Source organism: Sapajus apella, unplaced genomic scaffold (genome assembly GCF_009761245.1).
Source record: "Sapajus apella isolate SASKATOON/1434 unplaced genomic scaffold, GSC_monkey_1.0 scaffold5, whole genome shotgun sequence".
Taxonomy (NCBI): domain Eukaryota; kingdom Metazoa; phylum Chordata; class Mammalia; order Primates; family Cebidae; genus Sapajus; species Sapajus apella.
In genome coordinates this window covers 35,665,029-35,677,810 of record NW_022436945.1, presented here as the reverse complement: position 1 = coordinate 35,677,810, position 12,782 = coordinate 35,665,029, and positions in this window count along the sequence as shown.

The following is a 12,782-nucleotide window of genomic DNA, read 5'->3' as shown; positions in this document are numbered from 1 at the left end:
TATCCACACTTCCGTAAGGTTTCCTTTCACCGTGGACATAGTTGAACATTTCTTTATTTTCTGTAAGAACTCTGGAATGTGTAAAAGGACCAGAGTTTCTGCTCTATTCTCAAATGGCCTTGAGATTCAAGCCTATTCTTATATAATGCAAAGTTAGAACATTTACTGATCCAGTTTTAATGCCAGTCTGAAAGGTATTCGGAGTGAGTCCTGACATATTGCTTTGTTTTGGTCATTTTAGACCGTATTTGGGTGGATTCCAGGTTTTCCAGTCCCTTGTGGTTTGTGTTCCTTCATTCTTTTGGAGCTAGAGCAGACATTTTAAAGGAACAATGTGGTATGCTGCAGGAGGTTTACAAATAGATATTAGGACATACTCTAGGAGAACAATTCATGGAAATATTTCCACTTATTTAATCATCAGCATAACAATTCTTGTGCCAATGAAATAAAGTCTTTTTCTTGAAAAAGAGAAATACTTTTCCAAGTCATGTTGTATCCTGAGAGACTCCTGGTTCCAACCCTTGTACACTCTCTGACAAAAGAAAATAACTGAGTATTAATAATATTTCATATAAATCATTTGAAGAAAATTCCTAATAACCTTCTACAACTGGGTCAAGTAAATGAAGTACTAATAAATTGACAACCAAATTGAAACACTCGTGAATCAATAGTTAGGGGAAGTATTTAGGGCAAAGAATGAAAAGGATGGCCTACATACAATTTTCAATAAGAAATGGGGGATTATGATTAAGCATATGTTTATTCCAATGCTAGAGATGTTAATCAAACAGCCTTGGAAATTATGCTATACAGAAAAATGTGTACTAGATGGCAGTCTAAGTACCCTTTTCACTTATGTCTCAGTCTGGTTTTTGGATTCCAATCCAAATGAGTAAGGGAGATAAAAGCATATTTTTAATTATTTTGCCAAATAAATGTTTTTTATTATTACAAAGAGGCATAGTGTATAAGCAATTAAACAGATGAGTTGTGATTCAAGTGTCAGATGTCATAATGCATCTTTTACTGGTACCTCATGCATAATTATAACTGCATCTAAGTGCAAAAATATCCTCTGAGACACCTTGACACAAGTTAAAATTGTATTTCTTAGATCTTTAGCATTCTGTCATTTAAACAATTCATCATTGCTTATTCTCAGTGTCTTGTTTTAAATAAAACAATAATAAACAAAATTAGGAGCTAAAAAGATAAATATTTTATAATTTTTCAGGGACCTCAGGACTCTTAAGGATGCAGGGCAATTACACTGCAGCCACATCTGATACTAGTGATGGTTTCATCTACATGCATGGATTTATGCTACCCTTGCAGCTAGATAACCCTATTTTTATTCTTATAATCGGATGTTTATTCTCATTCTCTTATTTCAGATTGATGTAAAATTTTTCATTCTTATTGTGTTTATATACTTTCCAGGTTTCATTTTTTTTTTTTTTCCTGAATGTCACACAGGACTAAAATATATCTAAATAAAAAGCCAAAGTCATACCTTTGGAAACTTTGCGTTCACTGTGTTTGATTATGATCTTGACTTTATTATTTTTATAGAAGGTGTTGGAATCATTTTTTCACATGTAATAAGTGCTGGCTGTTTAAAACCAATTTGCATACTTGTTTTAGAGATGTTTGGGAAGCCACAGACAGCCCCTCTAGTCCCATTTGCATAAAAGCCCCAAACCGCTGAGCTGCTCAGCAGTTAGGATACTGGAATCCGAGTTGTTCAAACTATTGAAGAAGCTGAGGACGTTATGGCGAATGCCATACCTGTAAGCCTGGATCTGACAAGATAATAATAGCCAACACTTCTTTTGAACTTACTAAATGCCAAGTACTGCAATAAACTCATTACATGGATTATTTCAGTTAACATTTAATCTTTTGAGTTAAGTGGTACTATTAATCTCACTTTATAGATAAAAACTAAGACTCAGCTTACATAACTGTCTAATGTCAGAAAGACAGCAAGTTCTGGAGGCGAAGTTTGAATCTAGACAGTCCACCTACAAAACTCTACACCATTCTGGAGACTTTAACCACAAAGCTATACTGCCATCATACAAATTACAGGATGAGAAGCACTGAAAGATTCTAGATAGAGGTGGTACTTGAAATTAATTTAAATAGCAACATTGTGGCCCCTGATAGTCCATTCTCAAATAGGCCAAAAAGATTTGTATGAATTGAGGGTAGAGTACCTAAATCCCAGGGGCTGGTGCTAGCAGGAATTAGGCAAGATGACTGACCAAAAAGTTCACAGCTTTCAGCAGGACACACAACTAATTAACATGAGGAAGTTGTCAATGAATATACAGCTACCAGACCTACTGATCATATAATAGTTGTACAACAAATGACTAATTAAAATACCACAATGCTATTCAAAATGCAGGTTTTTATACATTCTGCATGAAAAAAAAAGAGAAATTGTTCCAAGACTTTGTTAGAAGCAGCGGAACCACAATCCTGCTCCATGTTTCCCACTTCACAATTCTTATTCTTTCAGTATTTCTCTTTATCTCTCTATTTACTACTTTTTAGTTTTAGTGTTATTAATGAATTCCCCAGTCTTTTTCATGTATAGCCCCATCATACCTCCCCCGATTTTCCATCTCTCCCTCTTGCAATTTTTCTTACATCATAAATTTGGTAAGATTAATATTTAATATTTGCATTATTATAACTATCATGATTATGTGACTGACTCACAACTGAGCTCCGTGGTATGCCATGATTATTTTTTGTTCCTGTGCATTATGTTTTTTTCTTAGTGTTAATAAACCTTTTAAAATGATTAGGAATCCAAGGTGGGTGGATGACTTGAGGCCAGGAATTTGAAACCACCCTGAACAACATGGTGAAACCTCATCTCTACTTAAAAAACACAAAAAATAGCCGGGTGTGGTCGTGGGCACCTGTAATCTCAGCTACTCTGGAGGCTGAGGCATGAGAATCACTTGAACCCAGGAGGTGGAGGTTGCAGTGAGCAAAGATTCCACTACTGCTCTCCAGCCTGGGCAACGGAACGAGACTCTGTCTCAAACAAACCAAAAAAATTTACTAAGCACTTACCACTAATTAATTTATTCCCAATTTATCCCCTAATTTTGTAATCTCCTCTCATTTTATTTATTCACATTAGTTATTCTATAAATTCCTTAGTTTTGAAAAGTTTTGTAAAAGTAGTTTCTTGTTTTCAATCTAGAGTTTTTCTCTGATGGTTTTAAAATTGGTATCTCCACACACCATCACACGAATAATTCTATTTATCTCTCCTAATTTAGATTTCCAGTTTCCTGGCTTCTATGATTTCCACATTTCAGTGTTCCTTCCTGGTATTGCTGGATAAAATACCCAGGAGCTTTCTAAGCACCAATGGATGTACATTTGTTGACAGCTTGCATATCTGCGTGTCTGCAAATATCTTTTATTTGTTTTGTTTTCTCCTCACTCTACTGTTTGGTTCATGTGGAGTTCTAAGCAAGAAAGCATTTTTATAGTAGATTTTTTTTTTATCTTTTTTCCTTTATTTTGTGACAGAGTCTTGCTCTATTGGCCAGCTGTAGTAAAGTGGTGTGATCTCAGCTCACTGCAACAGCCACCTCCCGGGTTCAAGTGATTTCCCTGACTTAGCCTCCCTAGTAGCTGGGACTACAGGTGCGTGCCACCACATCCAGTTAATTTTTGTATTTTTAGTAAAGACGGGGTTTCACCATGTTGGTCAGGATGGTCTCGATATTCTGAGCTCGTGATCCGCCTTTCTTGACCTCCCAAAGTGTTGAGATTACAGGCATAAGCCACCATGCCTGGCCTTCTCTTAGAATTTTTAAGACTTGGCTGGGCACAGTGGCTCACGCCTGTAATCCCAGTACTTTGCGAGGCCAAGGACAATGATCATTTGAAGTCAGGAATTTGAGACCAGCGCGGCCAACATGGTGAAACCCTGCCTGTACTAAAAATACAAAAATTAACCAGGTGTTGTGGCAGATGCCTGCAGTTCCATCTACTCCGGAGGCTGAGGTAGGAGAATTGCTTGAACCCAGGAGGCAGAGGTTGCAGTGAGCCAAGATTGTGCCACTGCACTCGAGCCTGGGCAACAGAGCGAGACTCCCTCTCGACAACAACAATGAAGAATTTTTAAGACTCTTCTTCATTGTTTCCTAGCTTTCAGTATTGTTGAGAAGTCTGATGTCTTCATATGAAGCCTCTACTACCCAACCCTTGACTCAGAATTTCATGGGGTCTTTGCTTCATTCAGCCTGTTATCTAAAATTTCACAGTGGTTTAGATTGCTGTAAAGGGCCATTGCATTACAATAAGCCAGAGCACCATCGCAGAAGACACCAAGAGGTTCATTCACATTGTAATTTCCAAAGTTGCCCCTCAAGTTGGGCAGTTGTTTACAACCTGTGTGGTTATATGATACAATCCTATCGTGTGGGATTATTTTCATCAGTTACCCTGGATACTCAAGTGGATATTTCAGTACGGAAAATTATGGCTCTTACTTCTGGAACATTTTCTTGAATTATTATTTTCTTCCTCTCCATTCCTCTATTGTCTCTTCTTGAAATACCTATTTGTATGTTAAGAGGCCTACCTTGGTCTTCTAACATGCTGACTTTTTTTTCTCTTTTTTGAATTCAATTGTTTTACCTTCTCCTCAACTCTTGTCTTCTCCTCAACTTTGAGAATTAAAAATACGATATTAGAAACTGAAATTTTTGTTTCTAATATATTTTTAATTCTCAAAGGCTTGTTTTTTTGGTTTATGTTTCTTTTTTCCAACATATTCTTATTTATTTGAAAATATTAAGGAGTGTTTGTGTGCGTTTCCTTCATTACCTTTAGACGTGTTCTTTTGTGCTGGCCAGACTCCCGAAAAACTCTTTCAGTTGGCCTGGAAAACATAATTATGGCTTCTAGTTCTGGAATCCTGGTGGAGTGATACAAATAGTATCTAAATTTCCTCCAGATTTCCTTGTTTTTAGTATAGCATTCTGGCTTCCAACTCTGATGAGGTATATTCTAATTTGCCCTCACCTCTTGATAAACCAGCATTCATCTGCCTGATTGGTATATGAGTGAAGGGCTTAGGGTTGAGGGAGGTAGCAGAGCCTTAGCTATGTAGAGGAAGAGAGATGATTAGGAGAACTAAATAAGCTTTCAACTACTTTTAACACTTATCTTTATTTGAACTTCCATAACTACCCAACATTACCAATTCCTAAGCCATTTGTTTTTCTGTATGCATAAAGTCATTTGGAAAATTCTGAGGTTTCTTCATTCTTGCATCAGGACACAGTTGTCTTGAATCTGTTAAATCAATTACTATTAATACTTTTCATTGTGTTTCAGCTACCAGCATGTTTCTCTCTTTATTCTTCGGGTTTATTTCTTTTTTTAAATTTACTTTTATTTATTTATTTATTTATTTTTATTATATTTTAAGTTATGAGGTACTTGTGCAGATTCTGCAGAATTGTTACGTAAGTATACACATGCCATTGTGGTTTGCTGCATCCATCCTCACTTCACCTACATTAGGTATTTCTCCTAACGTTATCCCTCCCCAATCTCTCTACCCGCTGCTATCCTTCCCCAACCTCCCCACCCCCCAACAGGCCCTGGTGTGTGATGTTCCCCTCCCTGTGTACATGTGTTCTCATTGTTCAACACCCAATTATGAGTGAGAATGTGCAGTGTTTGATTTTCTGTTCTTGTGTCAGTTTGCTGAGAATGATGGTTTCCTGATTCATTCATGTCTCTGTAAAGGACATGAACACAGCCTTTTTATAGTTGCATAGTATTCCATGGTGTATGTGTGCCACATTTTCTTTATCCAGACTATCATTGATGAGCATTTGGGTTGGTTCAAGGTCTTTGCTATTGTAAACAGTGCTGCAGTGAACATACATGTTCATGTGTCTTTATAGCAGAATGATTTATAATCCTTTGGGTATATACCCAGTAATGGGATTGCTGTGTCAAATGGTATTTCTATGTCTAGATCCTTGAGGAATTGCCACACTGTCTTCCACAATGGTCGAACTAATTTACGCTCCCATCAACACTGTAAATGTGTTCCTGTTTCTCCACATCCTCTCCAGCATCTGTTGTCTCCAGATTTTTTAATGATGACCATTCTAACTGGCATGAGATGGTATCTCAATGTGGTTTTGATTTGTATTTCTCTAATGACCAATGATGATGAGCATGTTTTCATGTTAGTTGGCTGAGTAAATGTCTTCTTTTGAAAAATGTCTGCTGATATCCTTTGCCCACTTTTTAATGGGGTTGTTTTTTCTTGTAAATTTGTTTAAGTTTTTTGTAGACTCTGGTTTTTAGCCCTTTTTTAGTGGGATTTCAGAAAGGAGTGGAAGCTACTACTCATTTTAAATTTTTCATCTTTAACAGCATTACATTGTTCTGTTTTCTAAAACATATTTTATCTGAATAACCATTAAAGATAAATTGTGCCAATATGTCTCATTTTCCTCTTAATAATTTTGAATGTATTTTGTATTTGTTAAAACTACATAAAAGTATTATAAGAATTTACTCTCGTAAATTATTTTTATATATTTGTTGCAACTAGTGTTTTCTTTTTAAATATAGATTCCATGTCTCTCTTGACATTTTCCATTTTCTCATACATGTTCTACACTTTTTTCACTAGCACTTTTAGATATTTATCATATTTAATTAAAGTCCATCTGAGCCATCTCTGTTTCTGCTTTCATTGATTGATTCCTCTCTTGCTCATGAATCACATTTACTTGTTTTTTTTGTTATTGTCATTCCTTGCTTAACTTTCTTCTTCTAAAGATGAAATGGACATAAATATCTTCTTGCCTATTAAGGATTTAGCACTTTCTAGAGTTTATTTTAGTTAAGGTTCTCCACGTCATCAGCTCTTTAGTGAATTTTTTAAAGCAATTATTTTGTAGCAATCATTTATTGAAGATTTTTACATCCAAATAGGGGCATGAACCTTGTAAATTGTTCTGAAAAGTACATATTATATATAACTTATATTACCTACAAATATGTTAATATACTTTTCACATTGAAAGTTGGTGATGCCTACAGGCTTTGTAACTTGGCGGAGTTACAAAGTTACAAAGTGGGATAGGATGAAATGGACAAATAGATCAGCAAACTCTCAAAATCTCTCACAGTAACAATGTGGATGGCCACAGATTTGAAAGAACAGCTTTATACTGGAAGTATAGATTGTAAAACAGTTTGACAGGAAGGATTTGGCACTGGAGACACAAGCAGTTTGTTCTTCTATTCATAGGAGTTCATGTTTATAAAGGTTTGCTTCAGGTTTGCAATATTACAAACAACATTTGGAGCTCTTGATTTCATGCAGTTCATAAGTATCAAAGAAGGACTGTTGTTGATTTTGAATCATGTAGGGAAAAAATTTGAACGTGAAAATAATCCTATGCATAAATATTTATTTTGAAAAACATTTTTAATATTTTTTAAAAACAGAAAGACATTACAGAATTTATGAATGTTTATATAGTTCTTTGATCATACCCCAAATAATGGCCTTCTAAGATCTTTCCAAATGCATCAGCAGTATATGTGAAATTGGAATTAAAATAAGAGAACTTAACATAATTACATACTTTAGTTCAGTGAGCAGAAATTATTGGCACCATCTTGCCAGATTTTCCAAACTGAAGCTGCCATGTTTTGTATTATGAGCAGTTCAGCAGCTTTGTGCATCTGTCCCTCCCCTCCAATTTAATTAGACTGTCTGTTGCAGACAAATCGGACTGTGGCTTTTTTTTTTTTTTTTTTACCCAACTGCTATAAATGCCAAGTCAAAATATGAATAAGATGAAAACAAGATGTTCTGCAAACACATGCCACTTTATTGGGGAAAAACATGATAGGTGGATCTGCTCTCACTTTCCATCACAGATGAGACAAGTGAGGACTGGAGAATGAGGTTATAAAAGGGTCAGATTGATGCTATTGTCTTTGTCGGCTCCAATAGAGCAGGGACTTGATTCTTCCCCCCGTGTAATCTTGCTTTGACACTGCAGCCAACACAGATTTATGATTACACATTCTACTATTGCAAAGGGAGTGAGAATCACAGCAGAGGAAGCACAAGAGACAAGTAAGCTAGAGATTCTTGTAGAAATTTATACTGTAGTCTTATATGCTTTGCATTCATGTGGCTAGTTTGAATTATTATGCCCTAGTAGATCACTATAATGTCACATTTTAGTAGTTTTAATAATCTGTAATAAGGTTGAAAAATTGTTACTTTTACAGAATGAAAATGTTATCTACAGGCAGCAATTAGTTACATTCCATGGAGGATAATAGCTGAGTTTTATGGGATATCTTTCTGTAGCTTATTGCCTGAGTTGAGCAGTGATCCATAGAAAAAACTGGGTCCTAAAGTTAAGGTGTCACAAGCAGCAGTAATGCAAAAGTAAAGCAATAAAGTAGAAAAGCTTTCAAAGGGTAACTACAGAGTGGTGAGATATGCCAGTAGGCAGGTGATTGGGAGCAGGGGCCAGGACCCAACTGTGAGCCAGGATAAATGAGGTCAGGCCGGTGAAGTCCAAGGATGCAGGATGTCCTGGAATGCAAAAAGGTTATTACTAGAGGACAGTCACATGAGAGAGGTGAATACAGTTCTTTTGCACATACTCTTGGAAAAGATTCACATTTCCAGTGGATTTTATTAAAAAGCAGTAAAACTGGGTCTTCCTTTTTGAGAACCTGAAGCTATAGTTGGCTATTAAATTATACCACTGCTCTCTTGAAATTATTTTTTTCTAATAATTATAATGAATGGCATGAAACTATCCAAACTTTTCTTATTCCATTTCCATGGACATGTTTGCAAAACGTTTATTGAAATTGAGGTTTGTGTTTACATTCACGGAAAAAAAAATGTAGATAATTTGTTCCTCCTGAAATTTACTACTTCTTAGTTTGACTTTATTACATGTAGAATGTGCTTAACAATCTTTGGCCCTGAAATCTCCTTCCCCACTATTCCTTTTGGTAAACTACTTCTAGTCACTGAAGAATATAGTACTTCTCTTAGGAGCTTTCCAAATTCTCAAAGAATCAGTTACTCCATAGCAACTTTCCCTCAAAATTCTATTGTAGGCACTATTATTACCAAGAGATTTCGCCTCCATTCACATTAAGTTAATGTGAATATAAACATATGAATGGCCACTGGCATCCTAAGGAAAATCACACACCCCAAAGAGAATGTGAAAGAGTAATCTTTTATCCACTTATGTAAGCAGTGCTTCGAGAAAGTATCTTTTACATCGCCTTCCCACCTTGTCTCTCCTTCAATCACCATAACAGACTCTTTGGACAAGTGTCAAAAATGGAAAAGAAAGAGCCTCTAATATTCCTTTTCGGGAATTACGTCCTATTTTCTGATTTTTATTCTAAAGGATTTTGGTTTCTTATTACAGGCAACATTTAGACATACATACTATACATGTTTCCAGGGGACCAGATACTCCCAAGATCTTGGAACAAAGTGTCAAATTAAATCGATTTGTGTCCATCATAGACACATTAAAACATAAGCATATACTTATATAAACTTTCATAGCCAGTTAGGGAAAGGAAGAACTTTTCAACTTGAACAAATAATTATACAAACCAAATTTGAATCATCTAGGAAACTATCAAAATTATCTGGGTTGAAAGAGAACGCAGAGTGCCACCAATGATGGTCCCATGTTTAGATAAGGAAATGAAAATGTATGAGAGGTTCTGTATCCAAAATGATTCTTCTAAGCTGGAAGACAGAAGAAATCAAAGTAAGTTATTCTGAATATTTCCCCTTTAAGATCTGCCCTGCAATTAGTGTATTGAAACAATATTTGTAGGCATTTGTACTGTGAATATAATAATTACTTAATAAACCTCTATGGAATGAAAGAACTGATAAATATGGGCTACATGGACAATTGGGAAGCTTAAGACACAAAGGAGGTCCTTGAGATATTTTCCCTGTCTCTACATGGGTTTCCTCTGTGTACGGGTTTCTTTCCACATAGCGAAGTTGTGCATGTCCAGTGAGGTTCATTACTGTGTCTAAATGGTCCCAGTGGAGTGAATGTGGCTGTGTGCGTTGAGTGTACCCTGCAATGGAATGACATTCTGTTCAGGGTTGGTTCCCACCTTGCAACCCTGAGGTAGCTGGATAGGCTTCTGCCACCTGTGACCCTGAACTTAAATAATTATCTTACTTGTTTTTATTAATCTTTCATAGATATAAGTGTAGCTCACATTTATTTCAATGTTAAATATGAGAAGAGATTTTGGGTCTTTATTTAGAACGTTGGTGGTTTTTGTGACCAAAAATATGCTCTATGAACTTGACTTTTGTTTATATCAATAAGCCTATGGTAAAATTGGTTTTCATATAAGTCATTTTGCTTAAAGTTAGACTTCAAGAACCTATCAACCATGTTAAGTGAAGACTCCTTGTATTTTCCTTTCTTTGTATCAAGGATGTAGACAGTTCTTAGTTTCAATCTGCATTAGAGGATTTTGTAAATTACAAAGCTGTTAACTGGAGACAAACTAAAAGAAAAGTTACAGAAGATTCTATCATTAAAACTGACAACAAAATGCCAGTCTCTCTAAAGGACAAAAAACTGAAATTTTAACAACCTGAATATTAATAGCTCCATTACTTGATATAAAGGGTTTAGTTTTGCCAGGTCTATGGGCTGGCTCATTAACATCACGTGCTGAAATATTTGAGATAATTATATTATCAGAATTCTGGCACTTGTTTCTGAGCAAGAAAAACAAGGCACATATGCTAGGCAAAGTGCTAAAATCCAAAATTTTGTGTCTATTTTTTGCATTTTATGTATATAACAGATATTTATTATATATCACATATGCCACAATATTAATCTCTGGTGATATAAATGAAAAAAGACTTTGACATTCTTAAGGAATTTAGTTTTTTCTTAAAATTTCAATTATTAAGAAGGCTTCTACTTTCTATAGGAAGTTTCCTATCAAATTTTATATAATATTGAGGCAATTTTTCCTTAAATGATTGGTACTATTGAGTTTGTTTAACGTGATAAAAAGTTTTAAAAAAAGATATTACTTAAGACAAATATTAGTCTACCTTTAGGAAACATAAAAATATGTTAAGGATGGCCGGGCGCGGTGGCTCAAGCCTGTAATCCCAGCACTTTGGGAGGCCGAGGCGGGTGGATCACGAGGTCAAGAGATCGAGACCATCCTGGTCAACATGGTGAAACCCCGTCTCTACTAAAAATACAAAAAAAAAATTAGCTGGGCATGGTGGCACGTGCCTGTAATCCCAGGTACTCAGGAGGCTGAGGCAGGAGAATGGCCTGAACCCAGGAGACGGAGGTTGCGGTGAGCCGAGATTGCGCCATTGCACTCCAACCTGGGTAACAAGAGCGAGACTCCATCTCTAAAAAAAAAAAAAAAAAAAAAAAAAAAAAAAAAAAAAAATATGTTAAGGATATTGACAGGTTAATTCTGTCCTTAGGAAAGCCCTAAAAAGAAAAGAGGGCAATAATATTGGATAGTAAGCCTTATTATATTTACTTTTATGGATCTCTTTCATGTGTTTGTTTTAATGACAGGAAACTCATTTTAGCAATAACATTTCAGCATTGCACATTGATATTTTCCTAATATGATTTTTTTCAACAGTTTAATAATTATTAAATAAGATTATGGTCCCCTTTTAATGAGATAATTCTGAACTTTGATTTCTACTCTCTGCTAATACCAGATCCTTCTAAATGGCTTTTTTTTTTTTTTTTTTTTTGGCACAAAATTTCTATCACCAAACTCCTACCCTTTTACTAAACGTCATTGTATTTTCCATTTTTTTTTCCTGGATTTCCTAGTAAGAGTCTCCAGATTGATAATTTTTTCGTTGTACACTTCTGAAATGGAACTGAGTGGGCATTTCCATTACGAATTCAACCTCTATAATGAACCAGCCAATTTAAATGCGTGTTCACTGGTGACTAACTACATGGACCTTAGTCTCCTCACTCCTCTCCCTCCCTCCTAACACATAGCTCACCAGATTTACTCATTATGTCCTGCATTGCTAAATCTGAAATGTATTTACACACGAAAATAATGCAGGCATTTGGAAGATAAAATTAAAGGATTTGAGAATTTAATCTGACACCTGTTACCACAAAAATTGCATTGTAAGTGTAGATAGTATAATTTAAGTATTTTTATTAAATGTATTAAATGTACATTTTATATACTACCTACACTTATAATGCAATTATTTTTCTTTCATCATTTTTGGAACACTTTTTTTCTAAGTCTATCTCTTTTATTTTGGTTTCAAGAAGAGCCCTGATAACCTTCCACAGAAAAGTGTATGAGGCCCACACATTATATGGTTCTGACCTCTGTCAGAACCATCCATGCTCTTAGGACATTCAAGCACTTCTAATCAGAATATAGTATGGACAGTGATATATTTATATTTTCTATCTATCTATCTGTCTCTCATATCATCTGTCTATATTTCTACCATTTATATCTATATGTAGTTGAAATCTTCTGAGAGCAAAGCACTGAGGACCATTTAAGCCTTGAATGGCCAGGAGAAAACTCTATACCCACATAAGAACAGAGTCATACATAGAATGAAACAAGCAAAGAAGGAGAGCTGAAAGATGGAGGGAAAGCTTCCAAGCCTGGCTGACAGC